Here is a 23,285-nt window from a genome sequence, read left to right on the forward strand (position 1 = left end):
AATCTATTTCCTAATTTATTCTTTCCTTCAGCTCTCCTCATGTCATCCAGGAAAGCTTAAACCCACAGCTTAATGTAATGTCCTCAACACTGTATCTGACTTCTGTGGTCTGAATAATTAAGAGGTTTGAATCTTTACAAGGAAATTAAGGTGTAGGTTCAAAGGCCCACAGAGGACAGCCCCATACTGTGCTGTGGTTCACTCCCAGTTTATTTATAGATCCTAGAACTCAGAGGCTGCCTTTAGCCTGAGTTCTGCCCACTGGGATGTCTCAGGTAAAGGACAAGGTTGCCAGGTATCAGTGGCAAGATGTCAAGTGTATGTTAATCCTGGTAGTGGTTTCTTATTTCTGGGAAATAAGGATAGGAATTTATGGCTCTAGAGCCTGGGAGAGACAATTGCAAAGTGTTCAGATAATGGAAACATCTAGCTTTTGTTTCTCTCTCTAGGCCTTGTCTCTGTTCTTAGCTCTCACAGTTTCACAAACTGTGTCTTTACATGGGGTTAGAAACAGATGAACAGAAGCCTATCTTCTTTTCTGTTTCAAAGAGAGCATCAAAGCTGCTGGGCAAGAAGGTAGTTATCCCTTGCTCCCTCACAGAGTCCATCAGATCACAGGTTCTGTCAGGAAAAGTTTCTCCTGTAGGACAATTGGCTCCATGTAGTAAGAGCAGGCATCTGTGAGAAAACTGTCAGGTCAGTGCAGAGGCTTCTCTGGGACCTCATTACTTCATTTTGCTGTACTACAACAGTCTAGCTGCAAGGGTGAGCTCTGAGGACTATAAAAAGGGTTTCAGCCATTCCTTAGCCCAGGTGTTTTTCTTGGTTTTCCCCATCACATCCCCACAGCTCCTTTATTTCATGGCCTCTCTGGACACAGCTCTGATACCTTCTAGTGACAGTTTTCCTTTTCTGGGTCCCTGTTGACTTCTTCCCCACTGTTTTATGAGCTTTCCAAGTAGAATTTTTAGAGAATACTGCCCAGTGTAACTCCGTTTTAAACACAGCCCACATTGATGAAGCAGAGCTAGTCCCAACTTCCAAACCCCTCTGTGCACTGCATGAGGAGGCTGAGAATGGGAGGAGAGTGATGTGACACTGTACAGGTGAGCTCTGTGACGGTGACAAACAGGAACACACAGCTTCAAAAGCATGAGGGTGGACAGGTTCTGCTCAGCCCAGACATAAACATGCTCTTTACACAGCCTCTCAGCTTCCAGGAATGGGCAGGCTGTATCCAAGATGTAGAGGAGGACACAGACATCACTTCCTGCCTTTCTCCTCCCCAGCTACAGTGCACCCACAGGGCCACAAGCACCCAGCATGCAGTGGTTTCTGCAGAAGGGGTTCCTTTCCCCTTTCCACTCTCTATTTCCCTCCAGGTCACAATTTCAGGCCACTGCTGTTCTAAAAACTGGTCACTTGTTTGAGGCCCGTTTGATGATGTTATAGATCTCAAGCTGTCCATGATTCGGGTAACTGAGGGATGACACAGTGTCTAAAGTCCTGGTCTCCTGACTCCATGCAGAGCAGGGGGCTCTAACCTTGTTGGTCTGAGCAGCTGAAGCCTTCATAGTTGCTTTAACAGGTAATGTTCAGGATTCTTATGGATGTCTTTGCTTCAGATATATTTTGTTCTCCCGTTCTACCCTCTAAGCCTTTCCGTCCTCATCCCCAAGGTTCACAGGGAACCTATATCACAAATACAGGTCCATTCTCTGAGTGCAGAACCCCTATTGCCTCTGCAGGAAAGCTGATAGACAATGCTAAAAAAGGTAATTTTAGGGCACAGCACAATTTTATCTCAAGGACACAGGCGGCTGTTGAAGGCTGAACTGTTGAGCAAAAGGCTTTCTCTTATCTAATGTTTCTGATGGCAGGAAGTGGCTATCATGTTCTCTGATCTCCTTTGCTGGGCTAGTAGGAATTCATGTGAGGACTACCATCTAGGAAGACAGCAGTTTTTCTACGAAGGGTTTTTAGTCACTGTAATGTTTTGTATACAAATGATGCATTAGCCCTGAATTTTCTACAAACCTTCACATAGGCACAGTTGAGGGGGCTGCAAAGCCTGGAGCTGGCAGGTGGCTCAAGGCTGTTGTTTGTCTCACTCCACACAAGCTGGTGTTCACAGTGACACATGACATTGTGTCACTCTCCTCAGCTTTTTCTGCAGAGAGGAAGCAACTGTGAACTTTCTCCTCCACACTAACAAGGTTCTGCAGTGATTTCAAAACAATGATCTCCTGAAGCCATAATGCCATGAATATGGCTAAAGATTCCTGGCTCCTGAGAAGGCCTGGCTTCCCTAAGTGATTTACGTTTTGCAGGGATGTAGTTACTGAAGTCACCCTAAAAATAGCACAGCCTGCACCCAACTCTACAGAGGTTGACAACCCTCTCCCTGGTTTGACAATGTGATATCTTTATAAGAATCAATTCCTCCCCCTCTCCTTCTCCCTCTCCTTTTCCCTCCTCTTTTTCTTCTCCCCCCTCTCTCATGTTTGTGTGTGTATGTATTTATGTGTTCCTTTGTATTCATGTGAACATAGAAGACTTGCATTTCATGAAAATGGTGGTTATAAACATAGATTGGGATTATATTGTTGGTAGCAGCTAGTGAATGCATACATTTCAGATTTTTTAAACTCTTAAAACTTTACAAATGTCTACTTTATCCTCTATGAAATGTGTCTATCAAACCCATGGCTACCATTATGGGTGCACACAGGTCAAAACCTGACGTTCAGGTTGAGCGACTGTGAGCACCACAGCTCTTTGTCCTAAAGGCTTGATTACTGTTTATTTTTCTGGGGTCATCATGGCACAGACTCAACCATATTGGCTGTGTGCCATAAACTCTTAGTCTATGTCACCTGTTGATGAAACTGAATTTCCTCTGCTCTTCTTCCTTCTCTTTCCTGGTTCTTCCTTCTCCACTGACTGCTCTTCATTGAGACTGTGTTCGGGAAGGAGCAAGGGCATTATGAGGAACTCCATAGGTTCACAGGAAGAAAAATCTGAAGAGCTTGATCATGACTCTCTGGGCCTGGTGGCCACTAATCTTTTGAAGAACTAGCTTTTTGTGTCGCTATTATAGAATTTTTATGTGAGGAAACTCAAATTATTAATTGTTTTTATCAAGTATTTATTTTCAGCTCTGAATTATTCATTCTTATCAAGTATTTATGAATTTTAACATTTTCCCTCTTCCCTCATTTTATAAATACTTCTTTGAATTTTTAAGCTTATAATATAATGATGTAATATGTCCTTTCCCATTCCTCCCTCAAAACCCATCCAAATATCCTTCCCATGCTGTCCCTCATCCTCATGGCCTCTTTTTCTTTAATTGTTATTATATACATATATAGTCTCAGAGGCATCACTGCGACCTGCTCAGTCTGTATAATGTGACTTGTTTGCCTGTTTTCAGGGCTGATAATTGGGTTTTGGACTACCAGTTTGTGTGCTCTTCCCTGGAGAGGACTGTTGCTCCGGCTCTTGGCATTCCTTAGTCTCCTGTAGTTCTTTGAGAAGGGCTGAGCAGTGGTTTTCCTGTACCTTGGCATGTCTAAGTGTTGTTGTCCTTGTTTAGCTCAGGTTTAAGCAGTCATGTGCGTAAGGTTATTGCTGTAGCTCCTTAACACTACTGGGAGACACAATCTCACAGTGAATTCCCTAATCCCCTGCTTTCAATCTCTCCATGCCATCTTCAGAAGCAATGTTCTCTGAGCCTTGCTTGCAGTTCTTTGGTAGATGGGTCCACCGAGACTGGGATCCACAACTCTACATCTTGATCAGTTGTGGTTTTCTGTACTGATCTCATTCTGCTCAAAGAGAAGTTTTCATGTTGAGAGGTGAGGGTTACACTCATCTGTGGATATAAGAACAAATACTTAGAACATTTAAAACATTTTTGCTTCTTGTCAGTATACTGTATTACAGTGCAATATGGTGAGAATAATTATGAAGTTATTTCATCTCACACCCTTGATTTTCAGTTGATAATTCTTTACTGTGTATCTGGGAAACTTTTTACAACATTATATACTTCATGTGTATTCAAAATTCATTAGAGGAAATGATGATCTCTACATAAAACACAAACTGAATTTCCTACATTCCTGAAGTCTGGAGAAGTCCCCTACACCTTGAAGGTAAGGAGACTTAAGACTCCTGTGGAGCCCATCCCTCAAGATTGGGTGGACCCTTTCATTTAATTATGAACTTAGAATGAGATGGCCCTGAGCTTATTATAATTGTAGTTTTGTTTAGCACCCTAATTTTACCTGTCAAAAGAGGAAAAAATAAGGAGTATGCTCACCCTGAACTTATCCCGATATTGGATGCTCAGGCTCTCTTCACAGAGGCATCATGGCTGGAGATTAAAGTCATAGGTTGGAGGCAGAGTCACTTAAGAGAGTTCAGAGAAAAACCAGGATTTCTCTGGAAACAGAACTTGTCTCCATCATTCTATCCTTTTGGTCATTTTTTTCTTTTCTGCTTCATGCAGGGAAGGAGCTGATCTGTCATTCACAGAGCTGCATTCTGTCTCCCAGGACACTGCATGAGAAAACCAGCAGCTGACAAGTACAGAGATCACTTTGTGCCTGAAACAGTTCCATGCTTGGTGTGTAGGTAGAATCCTCACACCTAGGGGCTTCTTGACTGTGCATATGTTCCAGAGTTGCTGACTGGAGCTCATCTTCTGAGTGCTTATGGTCACACTCTGAAGAAATGGCAGATAGTCGGCAGGATTTGATTCAGAGTCCAAACTGGTAATTATTTGTTCTGGAGATTAATAAGACCATTTGGCCTGGCCGGGCAGTGGTGGTGCATGTTTTCAATCCCAGCACTCAGGAGGCAAAGGCAGGAGGATCTCTGAGTTCTAGGTCAGTGTTGTCTACAGAGTGAGTTCCAGGACAGCCAGGACTACATAGAGAAACCCTGACTTGAAAAACCGAGAGAGAGAGAGAGAGAGAGAGAGAGAGAGAGAGAGAGAGAACGAGGAGGAGGAGACAGAGGTAAGAGGGGCAGGGAGGGGGAGAGAGACAGACAGAAAGAGACATAGAGAATGAATGATTAATGACTGAAAGAAAAAGAGAGTGAATGACTACTTGGCCAGCAATGAAGAGGGCAGTGAGATAAATGACCCTGTGCACGTGGGTCTGACAATCAAGTGAGATGCAGCTATTACCCCTGAATAAACCAAACATGTGGATCAGGAGAGGTTAATTTTTTATAACTTGTGGAAATGTTTAATGTACAAGAAAGTTTGTATTTTGAGACAGGCCTACAATGGTCTGCACAGTTCAGTTTTGCATGGGAAGCATCAGGACAGTGGGGACAATGGGGACTATGGGGATGGCCTCAAGGGAGTCTGAGATGGAGCTGAGTTCTTTTTGGATGAGGTGGAATTGGGATGAATTGACATGTTGTTGCCATCTCAGTGTTGGGGGGTAATGCTTCATTACCAGTATTTGTAATGAAGAGTTTTCTCTTTTCTCCTCAGATTTTTGGTACTTCAAATACACACACATACAATGAATAAAGCCAGCATACTCCACACTAACACAAACATTAAAATCACCTTGTTCTCTGAAATGAGTGTTGGGATCTCAGCCAACAGCATCCTTTTCGTCTTCCATCTCTGTATGCTCATTGGTGCGCACAGGCCTAAGCTCATTGATCTCGCCATTGGTTTCTTGGCCCTGACCCAACTACTGATGCTGCTAACTATGGGACTCATAGCTGCAGACATGTTTATGTCTCAGGGGAGTTGGGACCCCACCACATGCCAATCCCTTATCTATCTTATCTATCTTGAGGGGCCTCTCCCTTTGTGCTGCCTGTCTGCTGAATGTCCTCTGGACCATCATCCTCAGCCCTAGAAGCTGCTGCTTAGACAAGTTTAAACATAAATTTCCCCATGACATCTCCTGCGCCCTTTTTCTTTTTGTTCTCTACATGTCTTTTAGCAGTTACCTCCTGGTATCAATAAGTGCCATCCCCAATTCGACCTCAGATAATTTTATGTATGTTACTCAGTCTTGCTCACTTCTCACACTGAGTTACTCCAGACAAAACACATTTTCCACACTGGTGGTCTTCAGGGAAGCCTTTCTTATAAGTCTCATGGTGTTCTCCAGCGGGTACATGGTGACTCTTTTATACAGACACATGAAGCAGGCCCGGCATCTTCACAGCACCAAACTTTCTCCAAAAGCATCCCCAGAGCGAAGGGCCACCCGGACCATCCTGCTGCTCATGAGCTTCTTTGTGGTTCTCTACATTTTGGACAGTGTTATCTTCCACACAAGAATGAAGTTCAAAGATGGCTCTCTGTTTTACTGTATCCAGATTCTTGTGTCCCATGGCTATGCCACAGTCAGTCCTCTTGTGTTTATTTGCACTGAAAAGCATATAACTAAATTTTTAAGGTCACTGTGGGACAGGAAATTAAATATCTGATTAATCAATGATGGGTAAAATTGTACACTCCTTAATACAATCCAATATGTTGCCATCATATCATGACGTAGTAGGAACATTCTGTGGCTTAAACTGATATGTGAAAACATCCTTTTAACATTCCATCTGTTTACTCTGTGTGTGGATGGCAAGTATATAAAACAATATTAAACTGCATTCCCACTCAGATATCACATGAAGTTTATCTTTCTCAACGGGTTTTCAAAGGAGGTCTGTGAAATGGCTCTCATCTGTCTTTTTTAGCACATTACTTATTTATTTATTTATTTATTTATTTATTTATTTTGGAATTTGTGGCAGGGTTTCTCCATGTAGCCCTGGCTATCCTGGGCTTGCTTTGTAGATCAGGCTGACCTCATACTCACAGAGATCTACCTGCTTCCCTGAGTGCCGGGATCAAAGGCATGTGCCATCATGCCCAGATTACTTTTAATTTTTTTAAAAAATGATTTAACTTTTAACTGTGTGTGTATGTTTTTGTGTCTGTGCTTGTGTCTGTGTGTGTGTTTGTGTGTGTGTATGTGTGTGTGTGTGTGTGTGTACGTGAGTGCAGGTCATCCTGGAGGCCAGAAATGTCAATTACTCTTAGAGCTAGACTTATAGGCAGTTGTGTGCCACCCAAGGGTGAGTGGTGATAATTGAACTTGAGTCTTTTAGAAAACAGTTTGCATATGTGCTGAGCCATCTCTCTGGCACAGCCCATTACTTTAAATATGACATTTTCAATAAATCAATGCCTCAGTTGTTTATATTTGGAAAAATATACAAGGAAACACTGTTTTGAGAATAAATTATCACAGGATGCAGAACACACACACACACACACACATACACAGAGCCAAAATGATATGCAGAGAAGCATCCTGTCATTTGCATAATGGTGCTCCTATGGCCTGATTTAAAACAGTCAAAGTAGAAACAGCCACTGTCTAGAAGTGTCAGGATGTGGGATCAGGTCATGGCCTCCCCTTGTTAAGGAATGCTAGTCAGAACATGAAGAACACCTCGAATGTCTGCCATGCCAGTCAGGTACACTGCACAATCTTGATGAGTTACTTATGAAAGACAGAGCTTAGATGTGTCAAAGGAATAGAGACCATAGACAAAGTGCTTTATCTGGGCTCAAAAAATCCAAATTTAAGTAGGAAACTAGTCACAGATAGTTACTCAGCTGCACTATTGATATACTCCAGGGACCTGAGGGCTTGCAGCATGCCTGCTTAATTGAGACTAATCAGATACCTGCCCAGAGCACACTTCCTGTGAGAGAACACGGACTCAGTCACACAAGTCACACAGTTGAGCACACTCACAGGAAGACTTCACACAGCTGAACCCACTCACAGGCATACTTTACAGTGCAGAACACACACTTAGAGACTTACTTCCCACAGTAAAACTGTTATCTGTCACTCAGTGTGAGGATATGTCACAAGCATGGACCCCACTCACACCCAGAATCGAGTAATTTCAGTGTTGACACTTACATATAATCTAAAGAAATAACTGAAAACTGGTTAGTGGAAAAAGAAAGATCAGAGAAGATCTGTTCCATGTTCTGTCTACACTCTGAGTGAGACCTAGAGCCTCAGACAGGCTGTAAATTAACAAAAAGAATGGAATTTAACTAGGTAACATGAGAGAACATTTCACACACCAAGGACATGGAGGAGAAGAAATAAACCACACAACTGTAAGTTGTATAAACCCACGAGCAGACATTTGCCTGGTGGCTCAAGTCTATAACCATGAAATCAAAACAGGAGGATAGTAAGTTCAAGGCCAGCCTGAGCTACAGGATGAGTCCAGACTAGCACATAACAGTCACAAAGCAAAAATAATTATAAGAATAAAATATTATTTTAAAATCCAATATAAGATGGGTGGTGGAGGCGCATGCATTTAATCATAGCACTCAGATGGCAGAAACAGGAGATTCTCTGAGTTCAAGGTCAGCCTAGACTTTAAATCAGGTTCCAGGGCAACTAGGGCTACATAGAGAAACGCTGACTCAGAAAAAAAATTCCAAATTAAACAAAAGGAAATGTGCACAGGAAAGGATTAACCTTTCTTCTTCACAGTGGGTGAAGAGCATAAACGAATGTGCTGATCCCATGGTAAAGGTGAGCTGTATGATGGTGGCAAAATCAAGCCCATGGATTCATAAACACAGGGTGGACAGGTACTGCTCAGCCCTGACATAAACCATGCTCTGCACACATTTTCTCAACATGAGGAGATGGGCAGGCTGAGTCCATGTTGTAGAGGAGGAAACTTTTTCTCCTCCCTGGATGTAGTGCACCCTCAGTGCCACAGTCACACAGCATGCACTAGGTCTGCAGAAGGTTTGCTTCTTTCCATTGCACGCTTTATTTCTGTTTGTCAGGCTAGACAATTTGAGATATCTTAGCTGACATTCTTGTAGTATCTCTTTTAGTAAAGCTGAATCAAGAGCAGAGAAATCAATTAAATAGTCCTATATACCCTAAAGAAATAGAAATAGTCATCGAAAATCTCCCATCCAAAAAAAGACCAGGACCAGATAGTTTCAGCACAGAATTCTACCAGACCTTCAAAGAAGAGTTGATTCCAATTCTCTTCAAACTATTCCATGAAATAGAAACAGAAGGAACACTTCCCAACTCATTCTATGAAGCCACAGTTACCTTGGTACCTAAACTACACAAAGACCCAAAAAAGAAAGAGAATTTCAGGCCAATCTCTCTTATGAACTTCAATGCAAAATACTCAACAAAATGCTTGCACACTGAATACAAGAACACATCAAGGATATCATCCACTATGACCAAGTAGGCTTCATCCCAGGTATGCAGGGGTGGTTCAATATATGGGAAACTGCTACAACTGTTGCTGCTAAGGCTTGCTGCTGTGGCTGTCCAGTCCGGAGCCTCAAAAAAAAGTCTCCTATTTGCTGTGTGCTTTTATTAATTTTAATCCTCATTCCCGACTCAAGAACCCATTTGACTCTGCTGGCGGTCTCCGGCAGATTGGTGCCTGAACATGGGACTTGAGATACAGGGAATCAGTGAAGGACACCATGGTTGTTGGCAAGCTGGCATCAATAAGTAGAAAGGGCGCAGTGAGTAAATCCAAAAATGGGACAAGGCATTAGCCTAGTGTTTTCTGTATGGATCTCAATTAAAGATAGTCTGTATAAGCAACAGAAAACTGAGAAAGCTAAACTTTCAGGCTCAGAGAAAAGGTGGTTAGAAAGATGGCAGGCTTTAAGAGAAAATGATATTATGCCATCAGCTCCTCCAGAGGAGTTATATTTCCCTCCTGATGACAGTAATTTCTTGCCAGAAGGAGACTTTGAGGAAGACTTACATCCTAATGAGGTTGCAGATTTGGAGGAAGAACCAGATCAGTATTATTCTGAAAGATACCCTCCAGTTCAGGCTATGCATGTTACAAAGTATAAGCCTTGGCAAAAAGAAATTAAAAGACTGGAGTGTGGCTTGGAGGAAATAAACAGAAAAATTAGAGAATTAACTACTAGGGAATATGAAGCTCAATCTCCCACTCCAACCTTATCATTGGTTGCAGGTTTGGACCCTCCTCCTGGGAGTTCTACAGTTGCGGTGGCCCAAAAGACAGGGGGATCTTTTCCTTTGTCCACTGTACAGGCAACTCTATCCCCTTTGCAAGCTTCTTTACAAGAAGCTAGGCAAAATGAAGAAGATGTATCTGAGTTTTATGGTTTTCCAGTTCTGGAGCAACCTGATGGACAGGGTAATATGGTGAGAGTCCATGCTCCTTTACCTTTTAAACAGATAAGAGAATTAAAATGTGCATGCTGCCAATAAAGTCCTACAGCACCTTTTACCCAGGCTTTGTCTACTGAGGCTCTCTGCCTAGGGGACTGGAAAGAGTTAGCAAGAGCATGCTTATCAGGAGGAGATAATTTATTATGGAAGTCAGAATTTGCAGAGCATTGTCAAGCTACAGCTGAACTTAATTGAGCTCAGGGACTTCCTATAACTTATGACATGCTTGCTGGAGAATAAATCTACAAAAAAACAGGACAGCAATTCGATACTATTCCTCTTGCTCCTCAAGATTGTAAAAGATTTGCTTTTAGCGTGCCATCTGTAAATTTTAAAGAACCTATGAAAAGGTATCATTAGCTTGTATTACCTCAAAGTATGGCAAACAGTCCAACTTTATGTCAAAAATTTGTGGCTCAAGCTGTTTTTAAAACTAGAGAGGAATATTGTTCTGTGTATATTATTCATTATATGGATGACATTTTACTGGCTCATAAAAATGAAGGGATATTATTAGGTGCTTTTACACACTTACAACAAGCTGTAAAGGATCTAGGTTTAGTGGTTACACCAGAAAAGGTACAAGACAAACCACCCTATTAATATTTAGGACATTATATCCTCAGACTATTATGCCTCAAAAAGTTCAATTAAGGAAAGACAACCTAAAAACTTTAAATGAGTTTCAAAAGTTGTTAGGTGATATTAATTGGCTAATACTCCATTTAAAATTAACTACAGGAGAGCTAAAACCACTTTTTTACATTTTAAAAGGAGAGGCTAATCCTTTGTCAAAAGGAGAACTTACCAAAGAAGCTCTGATGCTTTACAAAAGATAAAATTAGCTATTGAAAAGCAACATGTTCAATATATTGATGATTCAAAAGAATGGGGTGCATATATTTTGGCTACTGTTCATACTCCAACTGCTGTATTGTGGCAAGAAGGACCATTATTATGGTTGCACTTGCCTGTGTCTCCTGTTTGAGCGCTGACACCATATTATAAAGCAGTTGCTAATTTAGTTCCAATGGCTCACACAAAATCTCACATGTATTTTAGTAGAGCACCTGCATTAATTGGAGTCCCTTTTACCAAACAGCAAGTAGATTGGTTATTTCAAAATGCAGATTGTTGGGCCCTAGCTTTGCTCATTATTTAGGACATATTGATAATCATTATCCAAAAGATAAATTACTTCAATTTGCCAATGAGCATGCTTTTGTATTTTCTAAAGTAATTAAACAAAAGCCATTCACTCAGGTTCCAACACTATTCACAGACGAATCTTCAAATGGAAAAGCTGTATGTGTAATACAGGGACAAACTTTTGTTTTACAGACATTGCCAGCCTCGGCTCAAGTTATAGAATGCTGTTGGTGCAATCTTTAAAAATATGGCTTCTACCTCTTTCAACTTGTACACTGATATCCATTATATAGCTAAAGCCTTGCAAGTCCTAGAGACTGTAACATATGTTAATACAGCTAATAAACAAATACAAGATCTATTTAGAGATATTCAACAAAGTATTTGGAGCCATGTGCAGCCTTATTATGTAGGACATATTAGGGCTCATTCAGGGCTTCCTGGACCTTTAACTTTAGGAAATAATTTAGCAGATCAAGCCACAAGTTTGGTTGGATTAACTCAACAAGAAGTGGCTCAAAATTCTCATTCATTACATCATCAAAATAGCAAGAGCTCAAGAAAACAATTAGTATTACCAGAGAAGCTGCTAGACAAATTGTAAGATCATGTTCCTCTTGTCCTGAACATTTTAATGTACCTCATTATCGTGTCAATCCTAGAGGCTTGACTCCCAACCATTTGTGGCAAATGGACTTAACTCATGTCCCAGAATTTGGGAAACTAAAATATGTTCATGTAACAATTGACACTTTTTCAGGATTTATCATGGCAGCTCCCTTAACAGGAGAAGCCACCAAACATGTTATAAGTCATTGCTTAAAGTGTTTTGCTGCAATTGGTATTCCTTCCATTATAAAAACTGATAATAGCTCCGGATATATGAGTGTAGCTTTTCAATGTTTTTGTGCACAAATGAGTATTAATCATAAAACGGGCATGCCATATAATCCTCAAGGCCAAGGAATTGTGGACCAAGCCCATGGATCTCTTAAGAACCAATTGCAAACAATAAAAAGGGGGGAGCTATATCCCCAAACACCACAGAATTATAGTAATTATGCTCTCTTTATTTTAAATCTTTTGAATGTGGATATACAAGGCCATTTTAACGGCTGATCGATTGTGGCATCCTAATACCAAAGATAATTATGCCCAATTAAAATAGAAAGATCCGATTACTGAAACATGGCAGGGCCCTGACCCCGTATTAATATGGGGAAGAGGGCATGTTTGTGTTTTTCCACAGGACGCAGAGGGAGCTAGGTGGATCCCAGAGAGGCTGGTACGGTTTGCAGTTGTTCCCCAGAAGGAGGATGTTCCTGCTGCAGACAGTCATAAATTCTGCCCTGACTGAGACCGAAAAGCTGCATTGGACTTAAGCTCCTGACCCAGTTTTTGTTTCATTCTGCTCCTGCGAGAAGACATCATGAAGAAAAACCTCTTATACAATGGACTGGACTTGATTGTTCTGTTAATAAGGACAATTCTCAACAAAATAAAAATAAAAAATAAAAATAAAGAGGACTAACTGTGAAACTTTGGTTCTGACTCTGGTTTTCAGCAGACCAAAACAAGCTTGCTTCAAAAACTGTTGGGAGGCCTTGTAACTGCCTACATAAATTCTCCTTTTGTTTTGTTGTTTGGAAATGTTAACAAGATTCAAACTTTAATGTTTCTTGACTTCAATGTAAACTAACAAACTGTATTTGTAAGTTTTCAAATGGTTCTGATTGTTCGACAGCCTTTTTACTATGGTTCCGTGAATGATTCTCAGACTTGGTAATTTACAAAAGGTGTCACCTGCTAAGTCACCTTTATGGAGTGTTATTTTGGACTTGGCTTGTGATAGGAGATGCGCAACTAAAACAAGGAGATGGCAACTAAAACCTGCCTGAAGGCCTTTCAGTATGTCAGAGCTGAGCTGATCTGCATAAGATCATACCACAGTGTCTACCCTAGCAGAGGTTGGTAGTCAATGACAAGTAAAGTTTCTCTGGGATATATTCAACACAAAGCTGGGCATGAATGATGAAATTCATGTACAAATAAAAATATGTCTTCAGATAGATACAACCTAAGACAGGCACAATCTTCTGCTCCATAAATCTTAAGTTATGGCCAATTTAAAAAATATAAAAAAGGGAGACCTGTTGGGAGCCATGGCCCTGGCAGTTGCTTTGATATTTAAATCTCAGCAGAAAGACTGCTTTTACCAGGCAATCACTGAAGTCAGGGAAGAATTTGCAAGTCCATCTCCTTTTGTTTGTGACAGCAGGTGGGATAGCTTGTGAAGCTCACACCTCTTGCTCCATCTCCTTGTGGAAATTTAACCCATTGTTCTGAGATGCTTTACTCTGGCTTAAAAGCTCTGCAATAGAAAAAGTCAGGCTTGCTGCTTGAGGCTGCTTACTGTTACTATGGCTGCTGCTGGGAAAGCTTGCTGCTGTGGCTGTCCAGTCCGGAGCCTCAAAAAAAAAAATCTCCTTTGTGCTGTGTGTATGTGTGTGTGTGTGTGTGTGTGTGTGTGTGTGTGTGTTGTTGTTGTTGAATTTTAATCCTCACTCCCAACTCAAGAACACACTAGACTCTCCTGGCAGGCTCTGGCAAGAAATAAACCCACACACTTATGGACACCTAATCTATGACAAAGATGCCAAAACCACATAATGGAAAAAAGATAGCACCTTCAACAAATGGTGCTGGTCAAACTGGATATCTACATGTAGAAAACTGCAAATAAATCCATACTTATCACCCTGCACAAAACTAAAGTCCAAGTGCATCAAAGACCTCATCAAAAAACCGGAAACATTAATTTGGTTAGAAGAAAAAAAAATTGGGGAAAAGCCTAGAATTCATTGGTTCAGGAGACAATTTCCTGAAAAGAACACTGCCAGCACGGGCTCTAAGAGCAAGAATCAATAAATGGGACTTCATGAAACTGAAAAGCTTATGTAAAGGAAAGTACACCATGATCAAAAAAATGAATGCCTACAGATCGGGAATGAATCTTCACCAACCCTTTATGTGATATCCAATATTTAATATCTAATAAATATCTAATATCCAATATTTAAAAAAACTAAAGAAGCTGAAAAGCAACAAACCAAGTAATCCAATTAAAAATAGGGGACAGAGCTAAACAGAGAATTTTCAATAGAGGAATATCGAATGGCAGAGAAACACTTAAAGAAATGCACAATCTCCTTAGCCATCAGGGAGATGCAAATCAAAACAACACTGAGATTTCACCTTACACCCATCAGAATGGCCAAGATCAAAAACTCAAGTGACAAAACATGCTGGAAAAGTTGTGGAGAAAGGGAAACCCTCCTCCACTGCTGGTAGGAATGTAAACTTGTACAACCACTCTAGAAATCCATCTGGCACTTTCTCAGACAAGTAGGAATAGTGCTTCCTCAAGATCCAGCCATACCACTCCTAGGCATATATCCAAAAGAGGCTCAAGTACACAATGAGGACATTTGCTCAACCATGTTTGTAGCAGCTTTATTTGTAATAGCCAGAAGCTGGAAACAACCCAGTAGTCCCTCAACTGAAGAATGGATACAGAAATTATGGTACAACTACACAATGGAATATTACTCAGTAATGAAAAACAAGGAAATCCTGAAATTTGCAGGTAAATGGTGGGAACTGGAAAGGATCATCCTGAGTGATCTGTCCCAGAAGCAGAAAGACACACAGGGTATATACTCATTCATATAGACATATAATATAGGATAAACCTACTAAAATCCATACACCTAAAGAAACTAATCAAGAGGGGGACTCTGACTAACATGCTCAATCCTCATCCCAAAAGGCAAAGATTATGGACATCAGAAGAAGAAGAAAACAGGAAACAAGTTAGGAACCGGTCACAGAGGGCTTCTAAAGGCTCTGCCCTGCAGACTATCAAAGCAGATGCTCAGACCTATGGCTAACTGTTGGGCAGAGAGCATGGAATCTTATGAAAGAAGTGGGAAATAGTGAGATCTGGAGAGGACAGGAACTTCACAAAGACAGCAACAGAACCAGAAAATTTGAACACAGGGGATTTTCTAGAGACGCATACTCCAACCAAGTACCTTTTATGGAGATAACCTAGAACTACTGCACAGTTGTAGCCCAAGGCAGTTCAGTGCTCAAGTGGGATCCATAGTAATCAGAAGAGGGACTACCTCAGACATACAATGATTGGCCTACTCTTTGATCACCTTCCTCTGAGGTGGGAGCAGCCTTACCAGGCCACAGAAGATGACAATGCAGCCACTCCTTATGAGATCTGATAGACTAGGATCAGAAGGAAGGAGAGGGGGACCTCCCCTATCAGTGGACTTAGGGAGGTGAGTGCATGAAGAAGGGAGAGGAAAGGTGGGATCAGGAGGGGAGGAGACAGGGGTTTATGAGGAGATACAAAGTGAATAAAGTGTAATTAATAAAAGTTAAAAAAAATTGACATTAAATAAAAATAAACAGTCATGTACACAACAATGCTCATGACAAATTTTCAGCATTCCAACAACCTAAGATCTGCTACACCATCAAGTCTGCATCCACATGGGGACTTCTCTCAGATGCCCTCTTTTTGCCCTGTGTCTTTGGAGATCAGGCAGCTTTGGATCTACAGGACTGGCCCTTTCATCCTCTCCAGCAGGTCACAGAAGTGCAGGTGTTGGGGTGGACAAACTCAAAGCTCTGGATCTGCCGGGGTGGTAGCTGAGTTGGTGAGCCTCCAGCTCTCCTGCACCCACACCCCAGGGTGAGCCCACCAGCTCTCCTGCACCCACACCCCAGGGTACGCCCAGCATGGCCCTGGATATCCCACCCAGTGTTGCAGCAGACAAGGAGCAAGGTCAGCTCTCCTCCTCTCATGCCCTTGAAGCCAAATCACCCGTGCCTTCACCACCAGGGCCAGCTGTGCTGTGCTGCCCAGGTGAGGTACAGGGCCCACTCTTCTGAGTGAAGCAACTGGTGAGAGGCAGAGACAACTCCCCTGCACTCATGACCTTGGGGCCAGGTCTCCATCTGCTACAGCTGGTGAGGGACAAAATGTGAGGAGTGGGGAGGGCATCTCTTCCTTGCCCAAGCCATCCCACAGCAGAGCAGGGGCAGGCCCAGCTCTCCAGTGTGGTGGCCTTTGAGGGGTAGAGCCAGCTCAGAACAGTGCTTCAGTTAGCATTCCAGTCCAGGGACATCTGCATGGCCTCTGGTGGAAACATGGACCTGGGGTATCGAAAAGACCCTAGCTGCCATGGGACCAGGGACCCAGACTTGACTCCTGGCAGCAGCTTAGGTCCACATGTCCCCATGGCCTCGGGTGGCAGTGGAGGCCATTCTGATCATTATGTCTTCCTCACCAGCACATCCTTCAGACAATCACATGGTCTTCAGTGGCAGCCCTAAACCTGATATCCACTTGGCCTTTGTTGGTAACTTAAGCTACAGACATAGACAAAGACCCCAGCTGCAGCAGGACTTCACCTTGGCCTCCTCATGATGTCTGTTCCTCACTGCCATTAAGTCTCCATTTCTACCTTTTTCTACAGTGTGTAAACCCTTCCACTTCCTTTCTCTTTCATCTTTCTACCATGTACTCCATCTTCCCAATTTTTCCTTCACAAATTTTTCCATTGAAAGGGAACCTGTGGGAGCGCTGGGAGGCCACGTGTGGATACTTGGCCTGGGTTGTCATTTCTTGAAGTAACTTTACAATTGGGTGCTGGCCTCTTTATTTTGGATATCATGAACACACACATACACACACACACACCATAGAGAGACAGACTGACAGCAAGCAGACAGACAGAGACACAGAGACGGAGATAGAGAAAACCTCCTAAGTTTAAATGCAGAATAGAGATGGAACATAACACAGCCTTGACCTCAACTAATGCCAGAAAAGTGTGAGTTTGCTCTATCCTGATTACTTATAAAGGGAAATCAAATGCAAGCCTCTAACACAGGTGGGCTTTTCTATACTAATGACAGTTTCATTTGTCACTCAGTAACTGAAAAGAGCAATTTGGGGAGATGTTACATATCAAAGCACACTCATACCCATGAGCAGTGATGTCACTGTCCATGTGTAGATCTCATAAGTTAGCCTTTAGGATCATTTAAAAAATGAGTTCATTACTAGGTAATATAGGCAGGGCAGATGGAGAAAAAGATATCATGTCCTTTATACATACTGGGTTGGTCAGAAATGCTGATGACAGGCTATATGCTAGCAAAATTGAATGTTGTGAATGACTCTAAGGGAGAGAATATTTACAGATACATAAAGATGAAGAAAATGGGGAGAAATTAATAAACTGTTAAAACAAACATGTGAACACATCAACAGGTCCAAATGTGTGGGCACATGCCTTTAGTGCCAGCACTTAGTTTGTGGGCAGAGACAGAATTTGGCAGAGCTCTATGAGTTCAAGGCAAGCCTGTTGTATATAGTGAGTTCCAGGCCAGCCAGGGCTACATGGAGAGACCGTGACTAAAAATAAAAGAACATTCAATATCTCTGAATTTCCAATTCTCTCTAGAATCATGTTTACATCTATGCTATATATTTAATTATTGACATAAGACAGGAGGTTTTTATTTTTGAAGGCTTCTCTTCTAATTCTAATGTCCTTAATGTAAATCACCCACCTGAAAACATTATACTTGTTTCCCTTTGGTAAATGAGAACGTCTTTGTAGCCAGGCTAGCCATGAATCCTCCTGTCTCCACCTCTGGAGTCATCCCTTTATTCAGACTTTAGAGCTCGGCTTGTCCTCAGCCTCAGCTGGGTCCCATCTTCCTGTGGTCACCCCAGCTCTCCAACTCTGCCTTGAGCTCTCTGCATTGCATCTGATTTCTTCTACAATTCACCTTCAGATTTCACTCACAGCTAAAATCCTGCAACTAGGAGTTTGGATACACTGGAAAATACATCAACAAAACAGGTGCTCCATGGGAAGACTGACCTGGGGAGAGGCTGTCACACACTGTAGAAGGAGGACCCTCAAATGGGCATGTAAATCATTGGCGGATCAAGAGTTCTGCATCTCAGAAGAGAGGCAGTACAGCGGAGAAATTGCTCAAAATTAAGCCTAAGGTGTAAAGTGAGAAAAGAAACTGTTGTCTATTTGGTGCAAACTTTCTGATCACTCCCGCAGGTGCGGCAAGGGAGCTCAGATAAAGTTTGTTCTCAGCCCTCCCCAGATGGCTGTAATCAGGACACAGCGAGTAAGATCAACAGGCAGAGAAGATGCTCCACTGGGAGGCCAGGTCTCCATGACCCCAGCAGGAATGTGTCATCTTCTACAGACACAGAAATAACATGTCACAGAGAGGCCTTAAATTCTTCCTTCACATAAGCTGTGCAGGATCTCCTCAGGTGCACAGTCCTCCCCTGCCACGTCCACCTGGGTAAGTGCTCTGCAACCCAAGCAAATTCAGAAGGTGGTAGGAACCTAGGCAGGCTGTGGGAGGAGGAGGCTAAAGAGGGGTTTTCAGCAGCTACAGAGGAGACTCTGAGCTCTGACAGACCATCGGCACAAGGGACTGTGTTCGGCATGGGCAACAAGAACGTTTTCTTCTTAACATACTCATTTCCTTAATTTATAGACTTTCAAATTACTATAGAATTCATGTTCCTTCCTGTGAACTAAGTAACTCACACTGTATATCTGGATAAGCTGTTTAGTTACATTTCTTTTACTGATTTACCTATTCCTAGGACAAATTATCAGGGAAGTGAAAGGTCCAGAGAGCTCACTTTCCTTGGTTGTGTATCTGTAACTTTGGTGTGCACAGGACTATTTTGATGCAACAGCTTCTGTGCTGTGAAGTAGAAAACCTTCCAAATTCTGTGTAAGTAATAGAGGCTGTAGATTCAAAATCTCATTCCACAGAGGGAGGCCCCACAGGACTGCAATGTGCCTTCTAGTGTTTGCTCATGGCCTCGATTCTTCTCAGCTCAATTTCAGAGATCACAAATTAGTGGTGTCGGTCCTTAGCCTCTGCTGGCCTGGTAGGAGGTGTCAGTAAATGGCTATGATGATGAGGTTTCCAGGACACTAACTATTAATGCACAGTTCCAGTGGCAGATTCCCTTCCCTGACTCACTGAGATCAGGAATCCTGGAAAGAGCTGGTTGCATGTTTTGTCTTTTCTCTATGTTCTCCCCATGTACTCTGTGCAATTTTTTATGATAGAAAAACCTGAATCTTATTTTCTTTGAGGAAACTTTGGAGAAATGAACCCCCTCACCCTGTTCTGCTGTCTTAATTTCATTTCCAGACTTATCCCAAAGCTCATCTTTACATGAATCTATGTGAAGAGATGGACAGGAACTGACTCCCCCTCTCCTGTCACTGAGGCAGTGGGCAAACAGGGAGGGAGGTCACAGCTCTTAGCAGCAAAGCCAAGTCTCTGCTGAGGCTCCCCTGGGTGCTGGGGGAGCAGGTTGTGCTGCAGCACTATGCGGGGTCCAGTGTTTGTGCCTGGAGTCTGTGCCATGCTGCCCCTCAGGGACATCCACTCTTGCTGTTTCTGGAGGCTGATTTGGAAACCCTGTAAGACATCCTCACTGACACTCTGAGCTCAGAGATGCTGTACAAAGGCTTCAAAGTTCAAAATCACAATTCTCACCCAGGCTTTCAGAAACAACTGTGATTCCTTAGTCTAAAGGCTCTTCATGATTTGCCTATAACATTACCACAGTTCATTTATTCCTGGCATCTCAGGAAACAGTGCTGGCATATGCTCGGTGAAGGTTTTGCCTTACCCTGAGTACCAGCCATTTCTCCCGAGAGTCTTCCTAGTTTTAAAGTTAGGATTGTGCCAAAGGTAGACATCCTGACTGAGTAACCTCCAGCCATTTTCATTGAGCAGGGACAGTGTCTCCACCAACCCCCTCTATGTGCTGATGCTATGGATTGGGGGTTGTCTAGGATTTGGGTAACTGTGGGCTGACACAGTCTAAAGTCATGGCTTCTTGAATTCCTGCAGTACAGGGAGTTCAATTCCTCCCCCCGACCCCAGAGCAGCTGTTGCCTTCACAACTGGCTTTAACTGAGGAGCTCTCCTGTTCCCCTTTGTCATTTCTTGCTCTGTGCATGTTTCATTTTCCTAATCTGTCCAAATACCTTCCCTTCCTATTCTCCAATATAGCCTCTTGTAGTGGGACCTATTTCACAAATGAGTGACTTTTTCTGGTTCCATGTACTGAGTTTCATGCCTCTGGGAAGCAGCCTATTTTGTTATATTGTGTAAAGTGCAATCATAGTACATGTTACAACAGGTTATCCCAGGCTGGGCACAGCTTACTGTCTCCTGTCCTCTTGGTTGGATGAGGTGGCTCTTAACCCATTTTGCATATCAGAGAGTGTGTGTCCTATGAGGTGGCCCTTAACCCATTTTGCATATCAGAGAGTGTGGGTCCTAACTCCTGGTTTTTCAAACCATACTCAGCTAGGCAGATGCGCTGATGAGGCTCAGCTGGGAGGAGACAGGCTAGAGGATTCTCTGTGGCTTGTTCCTGAGGAGAGGAACACTCACCAGATGGTTTATAGAAATTATAATCTGCTTGGAATCTGCATGCCTTACCGGTCCTTATTGTATAAGATTTAGATATAGCAGTCAGTGCATGTCATCTGTAGATATTTGGATGACTAGAGACATGTCTGTACCTCCTGACAAGCCTGTATGTTTTCTCTTTCGCTACTATGGAATTCCACTTTCAGGACATAAGTGGTTTCAAAGAAGGAATCCCTGAAGCCATGATGTTAAGAATGTCATGGAGGATTCACTGTCTCTGTAGCTGCCTGACTCTCCTAAGAGCTTTAGGTTTGTAGGGCTGTGGTTTCTGAAGAGATGCTGAAAACAGCACAGCCTGTGCCCCGCTCACTGCCTGGGCAGTCTGATAGCATGATGTGCTCACAAAGACCAAGTTCTCTTTTCTTCTTTCTTTTCTTGTTAGCTCAGTGGAATTAAAGAAAAAAAATGTGCATTTCCAGAATTGACATGAGAAAAAGCATTTTAGAACTCTTTTGCTTTTTAGTTAGCCAGTGCTAATACACATGCAATGCAAACTATTAGTTAAAATCTACAGGTGAGTTTTCCTTCTATGAAATAAGTATAGAACATGCACCTGCTACTCAGTGCAGAGACCATAAAATGACATTCAGAGTGTGTGCTTCTGATGACATTTGTAAATGTAGTTTGTAATTCTAAAAAGCTGTAAATAAAGCTTGGAAACAATGGAGCCCCATCAGTCTCTCCATTGTTTTCCTGGGCTATCACAGCACAACTTTAATGTCTGAGTTGTTCAAAGTAGAGAGAACTGCCATTTTACCTGATCGTTGGAAAACAGAGCTGCCCCCAACCTACTGTGTTCTGCTTTTCGTGACTGGGATTTGGAAAACAAACCCATGAGCTTTATAATGAATATTTAAGCACCACTGATTTAATCAACACTCTACTGCTATCTGGAGTGCATGGTCCATAATCTTATAAAAGATTAACCTTTTCTAATGTTGCTACAGAACATTTATTTCAGAAAATCTGCTTTCTTCAATGTTTCACCAAATATTTGCTTTGGGTCTAAGTCCTGACAAGTTACCCCAAATTTGTGAAAATTTATCCCTTTTGCCTGTCCTTAGTATCTTCCATGACAATGTCCCATGGTTGTCACACGCAGTGGGATTCGCCAGTTGTGGTGACAATGTCACATGGTTTAAATAAGTGTAAAACAATTTCACTGTACACACTCTACTTTCAGTGATAAGTTTTTACTATAACATAGGAATTTGTTTACAAAATTAAATCTCCTGCATGCATGGTGTCTGTGCTGGAAAGTTTTATGGCAGCTTGAAACAAGCTAGAATTATTTTAGAAGAACCACAGTTGAGGAAATATCCTCAGCAGACCGACTGGAACAATTTTTGATGGATGTTGATTTCATATGGATGGCCATGCTCACTGTGAACAGTGCCATCCCTGCTTGATGGTCCCAGGTGCTACAAAAGCAGGTTGAGCAAGCTCTAAGGATCAAGCTGGTGGAAACACTACTCCATGGCCTCTCCATCAGTTCCTGCCTCCAGGTCCCTGTCTTGTGTTCTCTCCTAGCTTCCCTGGCTGGGGACCTACAGGCTGTGTGGTGAAATAATCCCTCCTCTCCCCACAGCAACAGAAACCCTGAGCAAGACAGGAAGTGGTACTAGGCTGTGAGGTATGACTATTTCAGACCTGACCTTGGGTTTTTGGAGAATTGTGGAAAGGGTTTGAAACTTTGGACTGTAAAATACATACAGTGCTGATACTCGAGTGGATTATATAGTGTGATATTAGAATGTAATGCTGAGAGCAGAGCAGATGATGGAGGCTTGTCTTATGCAGTTCCATAGGGAAGCTTGAGAGTCCCTTAAAAATTCTATGAGGGGCACTCATATTTTGAGTTAAGAACCACTAAAATGTTTGGTCTTTGTGGACTCTTGTCCTCTCCAGTCATACTAACTCCCCATTCTTTCATATCATTCCTTGCACTCTGCCCAAGGTTTGGTTATGAGTCTCAGCATCTGCTTTGATACACTATTAGGCAAAGTCTTTCAGAGGCCCTTGTAGTAGGCTCCTGGCCTGGGCACAGTGGTCTATTCTGAGACTGTATCTCCAACCAAGGACCATGCATGGATATAACTTAGAACCCCTGCTTGAATGTAGCCCATGGCAGGTCAGTATCCAAGTGAGTACTCTAGTAAGGGGAAAAGGGACTGTCTCTGACATGACCTCAATGGATAGCTGTTTGACCCCCCCTCCCCTGAGGGAAGAGCAGCCTTGCTAGGCCACAGAGGAGGAAATTTC

The 23,285-nt window shown here is 42.4% G+C and overlaps 1 pseudogene; it reads left to right on the forward strand.

Annotated features, from left to right (window-relative positions):
• The first annotated feature begins 5,546 nt into the window (after positions 1-5,546).
• On the forward strand, positions 5,547-6,474 carry LOC132653988 (vomeronasal type-1 receptor 44-like; annotated as a pseudogene).
• The last annotated feature ends 16,811 nt before the right edge of the window (positions 6,475-23,285 follow it).

This window comes from Meriones unguiculatus, chromosome 5 (genome assembly GCF_030254825.1).
Source record: "Meriones unguiculatus strain TT.TT164.6M chromosome 5, Bangor_MerUng_6.1, whole genome shotgun sequence".
Lineage (NCBI taxonomy): Eukaryota > Metazoa > Chordata > Mammalia > Rodentia > Muridae > Meriones > Meriones unguiculatus.